Source organism: Diaphorina citri, unplaced genomic scaffold, assembly GCF_000475195.1.
Source record: "Diaphorina citri unplaced genomic scaffold, Diaci psyllid genome assembly version 1.1 scaffold156, whole genome shotgun sequence".
Classification (NCBI taxonomy): Eukaryota; Metazoa; Arthropoda; class Insecta; order Hemiptera; family Psyllidae; genus Diaphorina; species Diaphorina citri.
Window position 1 is genome coordinate 177,248 of NW_007377593.1, and position 19,957 is coordinate 197,204.

Consider the following 19,957-nt stretch of genomic DNA (forward strand, 5'->3'; position numbering starts at 1 on the left):
ACAGTAATAGCCCGAGTACAGCTTCCAACTAACACGTTTCTGAGCTGGTGAGTTATCTTTGGCTGAAATATTTCAGAACTTTTGGGTCGATGATAAAATCTGCCCCTGGCGGGAATCAAACCCGCGCCCTAGCGCTTACAAGGCAGACGCCACTAAGTACCATCAAAGCTAATTACAACTATGTATTTGTAGAGTATTCTAGCGATTTCTTCTCTTAAACAAAGGTTTTGAGTAAAAAAAAGTCCTGAATTATTCAAAAATGTTAAAAATAAAACAGGATTATTCAGTTTGGGTCAGCATGATTCAGGCAGGATTTCAGCTAAATTAGGCTGAGTTGCTGACCCAAACCTGAAGTGTTTTATTTTGCCTGTCTCGATTTTGAAAGCTAGCGAGAGAGAGATGAGGATAGTTAAATTTCCTCTCATTGTCCCTATCTCTCTCTCTCTTTCTATTTCTCTCCCTCTCCATATTCACCCCCCTCTCTCCCCTTCTCTCTCTCTTTCACACACACATTTTTGTTACATTTTCAAACCTTTGTTGTTGTTTTTAATTGTCAGAAATGGGATGCGAGAGAGAGAGAGAGAGAGAGAGAGAGAGAGAGAGAATGAAAGAATCCATCTTTAGAGGAAGCTTTTGTTTGTTTGTTTGTTTCTTTGTTTGTTTCGCTTTTGAGGAAAGAGTCTTCTCGTTTCTTATCTTTTGTTTCGATGTTAATTGCTTTAGAAGGCTTGTTTTCTACTTCTCTACTGCATACTTGTGTGTTTTCTTGTTGATTATATTCTGGCGCAATCGCCTCGTTCCGGCAGAAATTGACATTTAAGGGTGCGTCCACACTACAGTCAATCGACATCGCATCGATTAGAAATAATAATAAAAAAAAAACCTCGCTTCGTTTGTTCAAATTTCCTCATTTTTCTATACTTACAATTTACAATCTTTCATCCAAGCCATTATTCATTCAATAGGAAGGCTGTCAGGTACCATCATGTTGTACAATACACAGCAAGCTCCATTATTTACCGTTCTAATATTGTTGAGTAATGTGGAAGTAATTTCCAACATTGTTGTACAAATAAAATACAAATATACAACAAGCTTTCTTTCCATTTCTCCTTCTCCTCCTCCTTTTCTTTTCCTCCTTCTTTTCTTCTTCTCCTCCTACGTCTTTCTCCTCCTCCTTCTCCTTCTCCTCCTCTTCCTTTCTTCCTCCTTCTCCTCCTTTCTTCCTTTTTCTCCTCCTTCTTTTCCTTCTCCTCCTTCTCCCCTTCCTCCTCCTCCTTCTCCTCTCTGTTTCTCCAATTTAATCTTCTCATTCTTCGTTTTCGTCTCACCTTTTTTTATCGTTCTCTTTCACCGCCTCCTTTCCCTTTTCTTCCTTCTTATTCTTCTTCCTTTTTCTTGTTCTTCTCTCCTTCTACTTCTTCTTCTTCTCCTCCTTCTCCTTCTCCTTCTTCTCGTTCTCCTTCTTCTCCTTCTCCTCCTCCTCTCCTTTTAATATTCTCCTTCTTCGTTTTCGTCTCACCTCTTTTTTTGTATCCTTCTCTTTCACTGTTCCTCCTTCCCCTTCTCCCCGTCCTTTAGTCTTTTCTCCTCCTTTGTCCTCTCCCTCCTTCTCTTTCACATTTTTCAGCTCCCCTCTTCCTCCTCTTCCTTCTCCTCCTCCTCCTCGCTTTCCTTATATTCCACCTTGTTTTTCGTCTTCTCCTCCTGCTACTCTCCACCTCCACCTCCTTCTCATTCTCCTTCTTATTTCTACCACTTTATATTCTTTTCCTCCTCCTGCTCTCCTTCCTATTTCCTTTTCTCTACCTTCGTTCCTCACACCACGTCTTTCGAAGCGAGGAAATATTCAATCAAACCTAATCGACTTTCCGTTCTGAAAACATCTAGGATGTACAATGTGCTTGACGGGGGAGAAACAGTGAAGTCCTCGACTAACCGAGTTATCCGATTCGAATAAGCGAAGTGAGCTCCCAGTTTTTAGTCCGTCCTTCCTTTATTTCATTTAATTTCTCAATGTTTACTTTTTACTTTTCTTATCCTATAGGAAGGAAAGTAATGTAATCGGGTCAAAATTTCGATGGTCAGTTTTTAGTGCCAAAACACGTTTTGAGGTCCCTAGACACACACACGCACCCAGTTAGACGAGTCCCAGTAATTGAATTGGCAAGGCAGTCATGCTACCTTTGTTTCAGCTCTGACGTATAAGAAAGGGCTAGATTAGATCTGTAGGAGAGTTCAGGGGTAATAGAAAGTAATAATCTGCTGTTTTTACTGGACTTATGCTTTGGGAATTTGAAATTATGAAAATTAATGCGAGTTGCAAGTTTTCATGCAGAACAGCAAACAGCAATACAGCATACAAGTATATGAGAATGAGGGGAATTGCAAACTCTCTCTTTCTCTCTCTCTCTCTCTCTCGTCTCTCTTCTCTTTCTCTCTGTGTAGATGTAAAATGTGACAAGGATGCGACACGACTTTTGGATAAGATCGGTGCAACGGTTGGCGGCATTTTACCGCTTTTTGCGGTTATCGGTGTAATTTAACAATATATCGGGAACGGTATGAGCTAGAGACTTGAAATTTGGTATGTAGTTCACAAATGTGACAAAGATGCAATTCAAAACGCTTGGTTGGGATAGGTGCTGCGGTTGGCGGTATTTTAACCTCTTTTTGGCGGTTTTCGACCGTTTTTTGGTGATTTTCAGCTATACCGACTAAATGGTTAGAGATATTATAAAATTTTAGGGTATAAGAACAAGAACACCCAAATAAGCATCATTCAATAGCCTATGTTTAGGATAAAATCCGCCCCTTGCGGGAATCGAACCCGCGGCCTAGCGCTTACAGTACCCCGAGCTTGCATGGAGGACACTCGACTGATTGAGAAGTTTACTCTTTGAACAAACAGAAGGGAGAGAGAATTTTAGAATTTTAATTTCTTCAACTTGGATGCTTTCTGTTGTTTTTCGTTCGAACAAAGTTAAGGCTTTGCTTCCGTTCTCTTTCACCGCTTCCTTTTCCTTTTCTTCCTTCTTATTCTTCTTCCTTTTTCTTGTTCTTCTCTTCTTCTTCTTCTTCTTCTTCTTCTTCTTCTTCTTCTTCTTCTTCTTCTCCTTCTTCTCCTTCTTCTCCTTCTCTCCTTTTAATACTTTCCTTCTTCGTTTTCGTCTCACCTCTTTTTTCGTATCCTTCTCTTTCACTGTTCCTCCCTTCCCCTTCTCCCCGTCCTTTAGTCTTTTCTCCTCCTTTGTCCTCTCCCTCCTTCTCTTTCACATTTTTCAGCTCCCCTCTTCCTCCTCTTCCTTCTCCTCCTCCTCCTCGCTTTCCTTATATTCCACCTTGTTTTTCATCTTCTCCTCCTGCTACTCTCCACCTCCACCTCCTTCTCATTCTCCTCCCTTCTTATTTCTACCACTCTATATTCTTTTCCTCCTCTTCTTCTCCTTCCTATTTCCTTTTCTCTACCTTCTTTCCTCACACCACGTCTTTCGAAGCGAGGAAATATTCAATCAAACCTAATCGACTTTCCGTTCTGAAAACATCTAGGATGTACAATGTGCTTGACGGGGGAGAAACAGTGAAGTCTTCGACTAACCGAGTTATCCGATTCGAATGAGCGAAGTGAGCTCCCAGTTTTTAGTCCGTCCTTCCTTTATTTCATTTAATTTCTCAATGTTGGTAAGAGCTAGAGACTTGAAATTTGGTATGTAGCTGTCAAATGTGACAAGGATGCGACACGAAACTTTTGGTTAAGACCGGTGCTACGGTTGGCGGCATTTTACCGCTTTTTGGCGGTTTTTGGTGTAATTTAACAATATCTCGGGAACGGTATGAGCTAGAGACTTGAAATTTGGTATGTAGTTCACGAGTGTGACAAGGATGCAACACAAAACGTTTGGTTGCGATGGTTGCTGCGCTTGGCGGTATTTTGACCGCTTTTGACAGATTTCGACCGTTTTTTGGCGGTTTTCAGCTATAGCGACAAAACGGTTAGAGATATTGTAAAAGTTAGGGTAAAAGAACACTCAAATAAGCATCATTCAATAGGATAAGGAAAGTCGTGTGATGTTCACACCAGATTTTTTTTTTTTTTTTAAGAGGTTCGATAGAGGAAACAGTACCAACGGAGGTCTTATCGTACCGAAAGCGAAAAGAGAAGGAAGACAGGACAGGATAAAGTCAGCCGTCCCGAGTACGAACCTTTTCTGTTTATAATAAAGTTCGCCCCGGGCAGGAATCGAACCCGTGACCTGGCACTAACAAGGCAGATGTACTACGTACTGGCAAACAATTGGATTTAGGGACTTTATCCTATAAACGGATACGGTTCGTTCTCGGAACAACTGGCTTTATCCTATCCTACTTCGTTCTAATATGATTTCGGGATTCGGGACGATGTGAGACTTCCTTCCTCTATCCAACCTAAGTAATAATAAATAAGGGTAGTGCATTCTCAAGTCCTATTACCGTACACCAGAAGGACTTATTGAATAGCGCTACAAAAAATATGTACATAAATAGCTTTATATTAGAAACACCGTTGTCTCTCTAACGCCGACGTAAGGTTAAGCTGGTTAAAGGAAAATGGAAAAATGACTTCTCTTATATTCTCCCTTATTCCTCTTTCCCTTTCCTTTCCACTTCGGTTTACATTATTCATGAGGAAAATAAAATGTTCAAAACCAGGCCCGTATCTAGGATTTTATCGTGGGGGGGGGAGGGAGGGGTCAAGATTCCAAACAGTGATGTACCGGGGGGAGGAGGGATGGATGGTCCAAATTTTTGGAGTCCGCCATCTTTTGTCTGACCATGACCAAATTGTTTGTAGAAAACGTAAGTGTAGAGAAAACAAAAGGGAGGATCATAGAGAAGAGAGGGAGGGAAATAAGGGGAAAGAGAGAAGCGAAAAAGGAGAGGAAACTCATCACGTCTAGAAGTTCTACCGCCAAACAGCAGAAAAAAACACAAGTACATAATGCACCATATGTGTAGAAACGTACAATATACATAAGTACCCGTACTTAGTACAACCATATGAACATTCAATCCATCAAGGCCGTATCCAGGAATTCCAGGACTTTTTCGAAGGGGGCCCGAAGAGTTCAATCGTGATGTACCGGGGGTGGATGGTCCAAATTTCCAGAGTCTGGCCTACATCAGTAAAGGAGAAAAATGAAGATCGAGGGAGGCCCTACTTACTTAAATACGGCCCTGTTCAGTGTTCATACATAAGTAATGTACAATATGTTGTACATATTCATGCAAAGCAATGCACATATGGACAATATGGACATAGATTTGAGTTGGAAAAATGTTTGTAAAAAAGCTTTACTTATTCTGCATATAGTCTCATTACTGTACCTATACTTTGTTCAGTGGACATAGATTTGAGTTGGAAAAATGTTTGTAAAAAAGCTTTACTTATTCTGCATATAGTCTCATTACTGTACCTATACTTTGTTCAACTGAAGATGTCGGTTTTTCAGGGATAAAGGGAATTGTAACTGCCAAGTTCTTATCGTCCCGAAATCGAAGAGAGAAGGAAGAAAGGATAGGAGAAAGCCAGCCGTTCCGAGAACGAACCCTATACGTTCGGGATAAAATCCGTACATGGCGGGAATCGAGCCCGCGACCTAGCGTTTAAAAGATAGACGCGCTACCAACCAAGCTAACTAGTATCGCGAAATGATCTTTAAGCCCCACAGATAGTTTTCAGTTAATTCAGAGTTCAAGAAATACTGACCTGTGCAAATCAAATATGTGACATCAAAGAAACCCACTGACACTGTGTTGACTCTCAGTGCAGGGTTTATACGCGACCTGGAAAACCTGGAAAAGTCATGGAAAAAGAAAATCGACCAAAAAGTCATGGAAAATCGTGAAAATTCAAAGAAAACCTGGAAAAGTCGTGGAATTTGCCATCTGGTCAAAAATTAAAAATGTTCAAATTAAATAGGTATCAAGTTTTTCCGAAAATCGGTCTGTGGCACATTCCCCCTCATATTCCTTGACGTTCTGCATATTGCATATTTTATCTAAATGAAGGGGTAATCTTACTGATTTTTAATTACCTCTGCCCCCTAATTTTTCTGGAAAACTCATGGAAATTTTCTGGAAAAGTCATGGAATTTCATTCCGGGAAAAGCGCGTATAAATCCCGCAGTGGATTCGAGCCCTAAGAAAAGAAAAGAAAAAAAAACTGCCCGTTTTAGTTGCTCATAGTATAATGATAAGAGCTAGTAGTAGTGGCAGTATAGTTTTGGCAGTTCGCCATGTCACTGCACCATGCCATATCTTCTTCTGCATACTCTTAACTCAGACCAGAAGGCAGCTGATGAGAAAGAGAATAGAATAGAAATATGCATAGAAATAGAGTAGAATGGAAAAATACACAGAGAACCCTGGTTACACTTCTAGAATGAGACTCAAAAGCCCGCAGTTTTTTTTTTTTTTTTTTTTTTTTTTTTTTTTTGTCCATTCTCATATGGCTTAATGGCTCATATGTGTCCATTCTCATATGACTCATTTACATTACATTATACTACATTGAAATGGGGGTCTTTTCTGACGAAATTCCTGTGTGCGGAGTCCAGTATGTAGGACTATTGCACCCCTTTATCTGACGCCAACGTTACGTGATGTTCCCAAGCGGTCACCCATCCAAGCACTATCCACGCTCAACTTTGCTTAACTTCACTGATCGGACGAGAACTGGTGTATTCAACGTGATATGAACGTTGGCAAAGACTAGGGTGAAAATATCACAATATAAACAAGCGAGAGAGCGCAGTGTATTTTGATCACAAGAGGGGAAGGGGAGGGGGGAGCCACGAGGATGTTTGTTCTCTCCCTCTCATTTTGTGAGAGGGAGCATTGACATTTCGAAGCGCACAAACCTCACTCGTTAGTAATGCTGTGATATCCCTTTCAAAAAGGGAAGCTCTATATCTATAGGTATAAACCCATATAGAGCAAACCGAAACTTTCTGCAGGGTTGGCTAATCCTCTGCAAGACATCCATGGAAAACACCTCTGCAGGGTTGACTAATCCTCTGCAAGACATCCATGGAAAACACCTAACGAGAAAGCTACTGAAGATCGACCGGATCGGATCTTCGAGCTCAGTTAAGCCTCTCAATCAGCCCCAAACTAGGGTGATTGCTTTGGGCTGACATTTGGTTTTGGCTGCAAATTTTACGTCGTCGCAGAAAAGCCGTCGAATTTAACTCCGTACAGAAGAAGCCCACTCTGAGCGTCAAGTTTATAAGTCGGGTTAAGATTCTCCGAATCTGAGTAGATACCTACATACAGGGTGTCTACCAAAATGGAAAAATAAAATTCCCTGACTTTTCTCGGTTTTCGAGTCCATTTTTTCCAAATTTCCAGTCTACTTTTTCAAGATTTTCCACCCTATTCCCACTGCGTCACAACAGATTTTTTTTTTCTTTTTTTTTTTTTTTTCAAGTAATGTTCCCAAGCCTGTTCAACATTAATTCTCCAATCTTTTTTCATCCCACTAGGGTAAGGGGAAATTAAATGGGAGAATGAGAGAGCGAGAGAAGAGGAGGGAGAGAGACGGAGACAGAAAGGAAGGAGAGAGAGAGAGAGAGAAAGAAAGAAAGAGAAAGAAAAGGATTGAGATATCATTGTAATCTACTTATTTCATCCTTTGTTACTTTCTATTTTAATTCTATTCTCGAGACGAAAAGACCTAAATTTAGACTGCGGGGCAGCGGGGGTAAAGGGACTTTCAGTCTTATCCTAGCAGTATGTATACTGAGTAATACATGAGGTAGTTGAGGTGAGGTACCTACATATATTATATTCTATTCCAGGGGTTTCCAACTAGCGGCCCGCGGGGCACATGTGGCCTGCCAGACCATTTTCGTGGCCCGCGAAGCTTTTTGAGATTTGTACAGAATTTACCTGAATGTAAAAAACAAAAATCTTCGAAACTTTTGGAAAAATTTCGCCTGCGGCGCTCGAAATTCGATCGGACTGCATTTCTGAAAAAAAAAATTGGGGGGGAGGGGTGCTCCCCTATGTATAACACATGTGGCCCGCGAAGTACCTCCCAATGTAGCATATGGCCCGCAAGTTGGAAACCCCTGTTCTATTCTATTCTCTATGAGGACAAAAGCAAGAATGTCAATATGAGAAGTATTATGTACCTACATGTCCACATGATTATAACATCAAAGGAATAGTATAAAAATAGCTCTAAACCCTTGTTTTAATTCTCTTTTCTCTCTTTCTCTCTCCCCAATCTCCTCTTTCTCTCCTCTCCCCTGAGTCTCGTTCCCATTCTCTCTCTCTCTCCCTCTCTTCTATTTTTTCTTTTTCTCTCTTTCTATTTCTCTCTCTCTCTCTCTCTCTCTTTTCTATTTTTTCTTTTTCTCTCTTTCTATTTCTCTCTCTCTCTCTCTTCTATTTTTTCTTTTTCTCTCTTTCTATTTCTCTCTCTCTTCTATTTTTCCTTTTTCTCTCTTTCTATTTCTCTCTCTCTTCTATTTTTTTCTTTTTCTCTCTTTCTATTTCTCTCTCTCTTTCCCCCTCCCTCCTTTCTTCTATTTTTCTCTCCGTCTCCTCTCTCTTTCTCTCTCCTTTCATATTTTTTTTCTTTCGTCCTGTCTTCCTTCCTTACATTCCCCCTATCTAACCTCTCAATTAAAAAAAAAAAATAATAATAATAATAAAAATAATGACGATATTTGCAATAATAATAATTATTACTAGTACATAATAATTAATAACAATAAAACAACAACGATAATACTTGTCTCTTGTATTTAGTTTCTTGTTTTCACTTGTAATTAAATTTCATTTTATTTAATTACAAGTGTACAAGTGCTCTTTTGATCTCGAATTATTTCCCTCTCTCCCTCCCTCCTCCCCCCCCTCCTCCTCAGTAATTACAGACGATACCTCACTACCTCAGTAATTACAGACGATACCTCACTACCTCAGTAATTACAGACGATACCTCACTACCTCAGTAATTACAGACGATACCTCACTACCTCATTAATTACAGACGATACCTCAGTAATTACAGACGATACCTCACTACCTCAGTAATTACAGACGATACCTCAGTCCTCTGTCAAACCTCTTGCAATCGAATAAATGGTGATATATTGGAAAAGAAAATTCTAGAAAAATCTCACATACCTAGCTATTTTCTGTTGCTCTTAGTTGTGATCACCCCCTAATCCCAAATGCACAGCACCGGCACTGGGTAAATACTTGGGACCATGATGAAGTACTCATCGACTCTGTCTGGGTACTTGGGTGGTTGTTGTCTTCATTTCGAACAATGGGGAGCTCTGCTTCCATTATCATCGGGAGAGAAGGGGGACGTTCCCAACCTGTGGACTACCTGGGTTGACAGGTGTCCAAATGTCCATGGAATGTTGAAGCTAGTTCAGTTGTATTTATCTTTTTAAAAAGAGGGTACCAATCTCTTCTGTTTTTTTTTTTTTTTTTTTTTTTTTTTTTTTTTTTAAAGGGTTTTAAGGGAGAGGGAGAGAGGAGGAAGGGAGAGAGGGAGGGAGAGAGAGAGAAAGAAAGAGAGAGAGAGAGAAAGAGAAAGAAAGAGAGAGAGAGAGAGAGAGGGAGAGAGAGAGAGAGAGAGAGAGAGAGAGAGAGAGAGAGAGAGAGGGAGAAAAAATGAGAGAGAGGTCATATTGAACTGTAACTGCTAAGATCTTGGAGAGAAGAAAGACAGGATAGGAGAAAGCCAGCGTTTCCGAGAACAAACCTAATCCGTTCTGGATAAAATCGACCCCGCGCGGGAATCGAACCCACGGCCTAGAGCAGGGTTGTCCAACCTTTGCGCACCCGAGGGCCACAAGAGACCAAGGTAGAGAGTTGGCGGGCCGCAAAATTAAAAATTCAACTCACAGGTGGGGCCTTCTACACGGGTTTTTGTGGGCTTTCGCGGGCCGCAGAAATGAACTCGCGGGCCGCATGCGGCCCTTGGGCCGCGGGTTGGACAACCCTGGCCTAGAGCTTACAACGCAGACACGCTACCAACCAAGCAAAACTATTCTAAAGCTGGTTTCTCCTCTGGCGTAATGCCGGTCTCCGCTTGCTTGTTGAGGGTAAAGCTCCGCTGGGTAAAGCTGACCCCACTATGTAGCGGGGGCCAAGGGTTTAAGAACCGCTGCTATGAAGATTCCTAACCAATCACATCAGTTCCTTAAGCCTCGGGCTATTGGAGATTCATCAGATTTTAACCAATAAACATCTTCTTTGTCCTTAGAGTTCTCTATTCACAGTACATAATATTCTATAGGTTTCCCTTTGATTACAATCACAATATTCACATACCTATAGTTAAATACCTTTTTGTCATCAGTCATCAATAGTCATCATACATACATTGGCTAGGGCACTAGATAGCACTTTAGCTCTATTTCCTCTTCCTTACGTATGCTCACCATCTCCGTGGTGTAGTGGTTAGTACACTCACCTGGCGTTCAGGAGGGCCTGGGTAGGATCCCAACCCAGGTATGGAACTTTAATTTTTCCCAACATTGTTTACGAATTTGTCCACAAGAACAGGTTGAATGCGTGAGTGCTGGTCACAAACATCGTTCCTCGATTATCGATTAAGTACTATACCTTGCCAAATTCAGGACTTGACTCGGACTTAAACCACCAACCTCCAGAGGCTCCACATCCAAAGTCCACCGCGCTGAGGTTGGTCCACATTATAAAACCACTGGAGTAGGGCCATATAACTTTATCATTATGTTAGAATCAAAGGATTTTGGTGGACTGAAATAAAAGTTCCTAGCTTGGACGCTGCTTCACAACAATAAGGTACGAGTATACCCGCTATTCGAGTTCCTTACAAAGTCCTTATTGTCTTGAGTAGTTCTGAAAAGCGAATGATTGGTATACCCGCTATTTGAGTTCCTTACAAAGTCCTCATTGTCTTGAGTGGTCCTGAAGAGAGAATGACTGTCTGGTGGTCCTTAGGCGCCACATATCAGTGTGAATAAAAACCCTCATCATTCAACCGGTGACACTAATACAGTAGGAATGTCAACTTAAAGGACCGTATACACACGCAAACGGCAAGTTAAAACCAAATCGCGCTACAGGTTCTACAGCCGTTTCAGAAGAAAAAGAAGCCAAAATTTACCTAAATCATAAAGGTGTGTCCATTTGTCCAAAGATAGTCGACCGGCCGTCGATTGACGGGGTGAATCTATGTTGTCGATGTGGTGTGGACGCTGGACGATTTAGTCGACATCGATCGACGGACGCTCGACTATGTGTGGTGGACACAGCTTAAGAAGGAGATACATGGATGGCATCGGTACCAAAAGATGTGGAAAGGGGAATAGATTTCTGAAGCATTCAACCACGGCAGTTTTGCAGGGTTCTATCCTCTCCTCCTTCTTTTAGCGATTTTGGGACGATAAGACCTCCGTTGTTACAGCTCCCTCTATCAAATCCTCTTATACCTATATCCTAAATGTAAATATGGGAAGAAAGGTAAAATCGCACCTCGTTCGTTCCATAAGGTAAGATACTACTTAGTTAGCTAGATAGAAAAGAGGAGGGAGAAAAACAAAAAATCCCTCCCAAAAAATCCCTCATCAAGGTTATAATGACAAGGTGTCCCTGGGGAAATTATATCTCCCTATCATTATCGACAGTAACAAGAAGATAAGTTAGATAAGGGATTTAAGTTAAGGGATTTGGGGGGAAAAAAACGAGGATTCAGCTATGGTGGGGACATACTACGAGATGGGTATCCTACGATACGGACAACGTCTCGGTGGTGTAGTGGTCAAGACGCTCGTCTGGTAATCAGGAGGGCGTGGGTTCAATCCCGTCCGAGGTAGGTATAGAATTTTATCCTCAAACTTATTTGAGAATTTGTCCACAATAGTAGTGTAAAGGGACTTTTTAGTCCTATATTCAAGCAGGATAAGCTCTATTACTATCAATTTATCACTATTGTAAAGTTATTTTAACCTTGTAAAAAATGTAGAATCCATCTTGATTATTTTTCTGTCTTCTTCTTCTTCTTCTTGTAGTGCCGTGTCCTAGAGAACGTTGGCTATCATGACTCCTATTTCTTGTTTGTCTTGGGCAGCTCTGATAACTCGACGATTTTGCATTTATTTTTTTACTTTCTATTTTTTCTCCATGGTCCTTTTTGTGTTTCGCCAAAACAGCCCGTTCACACTGAACGAATTTTCCTTCGTCCGAAGACAATTTTTTCTTAGATAATTATAGGACTTGTCGAACTCGACGATTTTGCATTTATTTTTTTACTTTCTATTTTTTCTCTATGGTCCTTGTTGTGTTTCGCCAAAACAGCCCGTTCACACTGAACGAATTTTCCTTCGTCCGAAGACAATTTTTTCTTAGATAATTATAGGACTTGTCTGGACGACATGACCCTGGCAATAGTGGGAATATGAGGTTTTATAGAACTAGAGAGTTTATAATCAGACCTAATAAGGCTCTACTGAAAAAATTATTATCCGGGCTTTAACCAAACCTCTCTCTTTAAGATTCTGAAGAATAAAGAGTATAAAGAGTCCACTTGATTCTGGCTCACAATGGTATAAAACTATAAACATTTATCAGACCAGAGACCTTTTTATTTCTCCTAATGATCGACATTTTCATAAAAGCAGCTCTAGCCTGTTCTATTCTACATTTGATTTCGGTCTCATGGTTCGTATTTTCGTCGATGAAACAACCCAACAAACTTTAATTAGAGAATTTCTGACCCTTTGGACCGAGGCTGAAAAGTCTCTTTACTCCCACAGTCTAAACTAGAAGAGCGGTAGGCCAGCTACTTTCAATATTAAACTCATAAGTGAACACCACACAGGCCGTGATCCCACAGGAATATGAGGTTCTATAGAACTAGAGAGTTTATAATCAGACCTAATAAGGCTCTACTGAAAAGCTTATTATCCGGGCTTTAACCAAACCTCTCTCTTTAAGATTCTGAACTTCTGAAGAATATAAAGAGTCCACTTGATTCTGGCTCACAATGGTATAAAACTATAAACATTTATCAGACCAGAGACCTTTTTATTTCTCCTAATGATAATCGTGGATAATGATGATAATAAAGCAACATTATACACTCCCTCACATCAATAGGTAGAAGATAAAATCAGTGCGGGAGCTTCGGTTTTATTTTGGGGCACTGTCATAGGGTTGGTAGGCTGGTACACAAGCCAGGATTTTTCGTACGATTTCTTTTTCTTTTTGCCAATAGAATTATACTACCCCTCGTAAACAGACGATACCTCACTACCTCAGTAATTACAGACGATACGTCGATACCTCACTACCTCAGTAATTACAGACGATACCTCACTACCTCAGTAATTACAGACGATACCTCACTACCTCAGTAATTACAGACATAAAAATCAGTGCGGGAGCTTCGGTTTTATTTTGGGGCACTGTCATAGGGCTGGTAGTGCTGGTACACAAGCCAGGATTTTTCGTACAATTTCTTTTTGCCAATAGAATTATACTAGCCCTCGTAGACAGACGATACCTCACTCCCTCAGTAATTACAGACGATACCTCACTACCTCAGTAATTACAGACGATACCTCACTACCTCAGTAATTACAGACGATACCTCACTACCTCAGTAATTACAGACGATACCTCACTACCTCGGTAATTACAGACGATACCTCACTACCTCAGTAATTACAGACGATACCTCACTACCTCAGTAATTACAGACGATACCTCACTACCTCAAGTCGTACATATTTCATAGGTAAAGTTTCTTCTTGAATTATTCACCCTGTAGGAATGTTGTTTTCGCACAATATGGGGCTCTAACTTGATTATTTGTCCCGTACCTTTAGCGTTTAATTAGACAGAGAATGTCTGACCCTTTGAAATTAGACTCTCACATGGGTGACGTACGTTACATGGGCTCTTACCTTTTTCCTATCCCTACACCTTCAACCTTTTTTCATCCCTAAACCATCAACCTTTCCCATCCCTAAACCTTCAACCTTTCCCATCCCTAAACCTTCAACCTTTTCCATCCCTAAACCTTCAACCTTTTCCATCCCTAAACCTTCAACCTTTTTCCTATCCCTAAACCTTCAACCTTTTCCATCCCTAAACCTTAAACCCTTTCCCACCCTTCAGCCTTCAGGGGGCCATATCTGAACGGACTTTACACTCTGAATTTTAAGTTCGGTTCAGTAACCAGGGCCGGAGCTATGAAATTGTAACCAGGGCCGGATGGTTCATTTCTGAGAAGATTTTTCAGCCCGAATTTTGGGTTGATTGGAGGTCTTATATCATCTCGAAATAGAAGAGAGGAGGAAAATAGGATAGGAGAAAGCTAGACGTTCCGAGAACGAACGTTATCTGTTGAGTATGAATTCCGCCCCGGGCGGGAATCGATCCCGCGACCTAGCGCTTACAAAGCAAGAGCGTTAACTCTTTCATGTCAATTATAAAAGTGACCTCTTTTTATTCAGAGGTTTTGGGAAAAATTGAAGGACCTCTAAACATTCTCTATTCAATTCTCTCCAGACTTCTGTGACTTTCCAGATTTTCGTGACATCCTGTAGAAAATTTAATTTCACCCGAGTGCAAAATTTAATATTTCGTGTTTACAACCGAGACCTATAGGTAGGTAACTTTACATTACCTTGATTACATCTCCCGAGTCCGTGAGTCCTACACAGGCCGAGCTTTTCCCTTGTTTGATGATGGTTCTCTTGGGGTTTCGAAAGTCGAGGGAGAGGGAGACTTGAAATTTTAAGGGAGAGACTGTTTGAGGTAGGAAAGGTGAGGGAGAGACTTGAAATTTTAGGGAGAGAAGGAGAGTGGGTCTAGGGAGAGTGATTGGAGAGGTAAGGGAGACTTAAAACCAGAGGGAAACTTAATACATTGGAGAGAAACAAAGGCCCGCTGCACATTGGACGCGTAGCCGCGACTTTACGTACAGGTCGTACAGTCGCGCGATGCCGCCTGAAAATCCAAACCTATGAAAATGATGCGACCATAGATCATTGACCCCAGCCTAGAACTTTAGTGTGAGAAAATGTGAAAAAAAATCCCCCTAAGACGAGTTTTTTTGGATTTTTGGTTTTCTAGACAAAATTTGCACCACCATTTTCGTGTTCCTGGTAAAAAGACCTTTAGGATGAGGAGGGGGTTTAGAAAAGGTAAAAGCAAGAGGAAAAGGCGAAAAACCAGACTCGGAAAAAGTAATTTATTATATTTTCATTTCAATTAAAAGATTTAACCAGTTGATTTTTTTTTCGCTATGAGTCCTTGAAACAAAGTACATACTTGAAAGAAATACGTCGTACTTGAAAGAAAATAGAAACCTCATTTCTCAGTGCATAAGGTTGTGTATGTAGGTACTTGTTATTTATTTCTACCCACTTGACAGAAGTTACTAATGTTTACAGTTCCAACTTTATTATTTAGTTATTTTCTTTTCATTAAAGAAGAAGAAGAAGAAGAAGAAGAAGAAGAAGAAGAAAAAAAAAACATTTCCTTTTGAAATTCACAATTTCAATAAAGTAACATACCACCTACCTATTTATTTTCAATCGAGAGAAGTTTATTTTTAAAAAGAATAATAATAATAAAAAATAAAATAAAATAATAACGAAAAAAATAATAATAAAGAAAATCAAAATATTTAGTTACCCATACCTAGTAACTAGTCAGGTATTTTTTATGAATTTCATCGGAGGGAGAAAATCAATTTAAATTTTAAAATTAAAAGAAAAAAAATCAATGAAGGTCAGGGGTTCTGGTAAAAAATTCGAAATGCTTTGAAACGTAAGAAAAAATAATGTTTGAAATTACTTAATCAGAAATGTTTAAAATGGGCTGCGGGTCTAAAACTTTGTACCTCAAGGCAAATTTTATGTACGCTACCTCTCGGTCCACTTTTTATCTTAAGGTAATTTTGTGTACGCTAGCTCTCGGTCTAAATTCACAGCGTTGTCCTATGTTTTCGCAAGACCTTAAAAGAAAACCGCAGTTTTCTTTGAAAGAGGAAAGTCGCTTTAGGAAATTAAAAGTCAGGAAACGACATCAGTGGGAGTCGTGACTTTAACACGTTCCCGTCTGGAGAAGGCCATACACAATGAGATTTTTGTTAATGGGTTAAAAAAAAAGGTATTGCAAAAAAAAAAGAGGTTTGACAGAAGAGACTGTGGTAACTGCTAAGGTCTTGTCGTCCCGAAATCGAAGAGAAAAGGAAGACAGGATAGGAGAAAGCCAGCCGTTCCGAGAGCGAACCTTGTGCGTTCAGGATAAAATCCTCCCCGGACGGGAATCGAACCCGCGGCCTAGCGCTTACAAGGTAGATGCGCTACCGACCTAACTAAGTAGGCTGGTACATGCTTTTTATTGAGTTTCCATTACGCTAGGTCTAATTTGAAAGCAGAAAAAAATTGATATTGTTTCAGCCAGCCTAGTTAGGTTGGTTGATAGCACATCTGCCTTGTAAGCGCTAGGCCGAGGGTTCGATTCCCGCCCAGGCCGAAGGATTTTATTCTGAACGGAGAAAGTTCGTTCTCGGAACGGCTGGCTTTTTCCTATCCTGTCTTCTCTTGGATTTCGGGAGGATAAGACCTTAGCAGTTACAGTTCCCTCTATCAAACCTCGTTAAAAAAAAGCATCTGGCGAAATACCTGTACGTCTATGGGTGGCTTACGTCTTTTAATTATCGCCATCTTGAGGTTTGCTTTCTCTTCAAGCTTAAGGTTCAGGCTTTTCTCTTCCCTCATTCCATAATTCCTTTTTCCTTAATTAAATCCTAATGTAAATTCCTCTTTCCTTGATTTTATTCTTCGGATTAGTTCTAATTTCTATTTTTAGCTGAATCATGTTTCCTTCTCCCTTTCCTTCCTTCTTTCTCCTCCTTCTTCTTCTTTCTTCTTCTCCTTCTCCTCCTCCTCCTCCTCCTCCTCGCAACCTTGCAGTAGGGTTTGCGTCTAAGAATAAGACACTTCCTCACATCCCTTTGGTGGTGTTGTCGCTACTCGATTAATGTAGCTACTCAATTGTCCTCACGAGGCTGAGTGCACCCCGAACTCCAAGCATAGAGCCGAAAAAAAATCGACCACGCCGGGAATCGAACCCGGACCTCCGGTGTGCCAAGCATTTTGGTTATTTCTACATATTAGGTTTTTACTTACCTTCTCCTAATATCTCCATTTATCAATCAACCCCCCTTCGCTTTTCGCTCGCTCTGTATCAAACCCCATTGTTTTTCGGGACCCTATTATAAATCCGGGTAATTCGCAATTTTCCCATTTCCATCTCATTTGATCCCATTAATTTTATTTCGTGTAAAAAAGGGGAGGTCTCACCCCCACCCCCCTCCGACCCGACCCGCCTCCTCCCCTCCTGGCGTGGTAATATAGGGACATTAAAAAAAAGGTCGTAAAATTTGTTCCTATATGTATCTACTTCTCCCTCTTTTTTTCCTCTCTTCCCCCCTTTTCTGTCTCCCCCCCCCTTTTTTTTTAGTCCGTCCTTCCTTTATTATTACGATAGTAATAAAAAGGTATAAGGGACGGGCTATTGTATTCGCTTCGGTGTCTGTCTGTCACTCTGTCTGCCTGACGCCATAGAAGGACTTATCCAAACCTGGTCGACCTATATATCACATTAAAGGTCTTTTTACCAGGAACACGAAAATGGTGATAAAAGCGGTGACAAGATACATCCCTGGCGAACTCCTCTTTTGATGTTTATTTCCTCGGTGTAGTCGTTTATCAGCTTCAACGATGCTGACTGTTTCCAGTATAGGTTTTCAACTATCCGAACATCCTTGTCATCGATTCCTGATTCTTCTAGTATACTTGCCATGCGACAGTGCTGTATCTTGTCAAACGCTTTTTCAAAGTCAATGAAACAGGCATAAACTGTTTTGTTTACATCTCTGTTTCTCTGCAAAAGAACTTGAATTCCAAGGAGAGCTTCACGAGTTCCGAGTCCACATCTAAATCCAAATTGTGCTTCACTAATCTTTGTTTCTAGTTTTCTATAGATTCTTTCGTGTATGATGTATAGGAATAGTTTCAACATTTGACTCATAAGGCTTATAGTGCGAAAGTCTTCACATTTTCTGGCATTTGGCTTTTTTGGAAGAGCAATGAAAGTGGACTTAAGCCAATCTGTTGGAATTATGCCTGTATCATATATGAGGTTGAATAGACATGTCAGTGTTTGAAGAGCTTCACCCTCAATCAGTTTTATTACTTCTCCATGGATGTTGTCAGGACCTGTTGCTTTGTTGTTTTTGATTCTTTTCATTGCTTTGATAATTTCTTCTTCTAGGATTGGAGGTCCAGTAACTATAGATTTTGTAATATTTAAGTTTGGTCTATTGTCATCAAAAAGCTCTTCGATATACTCTTTCCATCTGGCAAGTTTATGTTTTATGTCTATCAATATTTCCCCATCTTTATTTTCTAGATTATTGTGGTTGTTTGTATTAGATGAACCAATCAATTCTCTGACTTTTCTGTGCATGTTGAAGGAGTCATGTCGTTTCTCATGCGATTCCATTTCTATACATTGTTGTTCCCACCACTCTTCTCTCGCTATCTTTATCTTTCTCCTTATTTCATTATGGATTTTCTTGTACTCTGTGTTATTGTTATTTTTGAAGCTTCTTCTCTTGTCCATTAGATCTAGTATTTCATCAGACATCCACTTCTGTTTTGCTGTACTTCTCTTTTTCTTCAGTTTATTCTCGCATACTTCTGTGATTTTTGTTTTTGTATTGACCCATATTTTTTCAATTTTTTCTTCCTTGTCTTTTATGTTTGCTGAGTTTTGAAGCACTTCTATGAGATTATCATTGAGTGTGTTTCTCACGTCACCGAGGATATTATGGTCTTTCAACAATTGCATATCATAGTTTACTTGTTTGGTTTTTTTTACTATTTTTTTGAATTTTACTCGAAACTGAGCTAACAGAAGATTGTGATCTGATGGGACATCAGCTCCAGGATAGGTTTTGACTGAAGTGATGGAGTTTCTAAATCGTTCATTGATAAGAATAAAGTCGATTTGGTTCCTGACTATTCTATTGGGGTTGTCAGCTGGGGATTTCCAGGTATAAAGCCGTCTGTTTGGAAGCTCATAGAAGGTGTTTGTTATAATCATTTTGTTTTCCGTGCAGAATTCAGCTAATGTGTCACCTCTTTCATTACGTGTTCCAAGTCCAAAATTTCCTATGATGTTGCCCTCTTTACCTTTGCCAATCTTTGCGTTGAGATCGCCCATTATTATAGTTACATCATTTGATTTGGTTAGTTTCAACATTTCTTTAATCTGATTATAAAAAGCTTCAATCTCTGCATCACTATGATCACAAGTAGGGGCGTAAACTTGGATTAAATTCAGTTTGAATTTTGATTTGGAGTCAACATTGATTTGTATCATCATAACTCTGTCTGATAACGGTATAAAATTCATTATTGCTTTCTTGATATCATTAGTTACAATTATTGCCACTCCGTTTTTGTTGTTGTTTTCATTACCAGAATGGTATATCCAACAATCATCAATTGCACACGACCCGGATTTTGACCATCTCATCTCACTTATTCCAAGCACACCAATATGTAATCGTTTCATTTCTTTTATGGCGTTGTTAATCTTTCCTGGTTGTTGCATGCTTCTCACATTCCACGTTCCAATGTTGGTTGAGTCCTTTGAACAATTATGTCGAGCTGACCGGGAGATTCTTCGCACCCCTGCCCCATTTAAGGGGCGCCCGTACTCGGGGCCGTTGTATTCATCAGCGTCTGTCATGATTGTTCCTAGGAGAATAATGAGGTGGTTTCCTGTTGCCTTCCACATCGCGGTACTAACATCATTAGGTGATATTAGTGTCACTATTAGAGCCAATTCATCATCATTTGATCCTCGCCTCTATATTGTA

At 40.2% G+C, this 19,957-nt stretch overlaps 1 pseudogene; it reads right to left on the reverse strand.

The window, feature by feature from the left end:
• Window positions 1-6,626: 6,626 nt before the first annotated feature.
• Window positions 6,627-6,745, reverse strand: LOC113465769 (annotated as a pseudogene).
• Window positions 6,746-19,957: the final 13,212 nt, after the last annotated feature.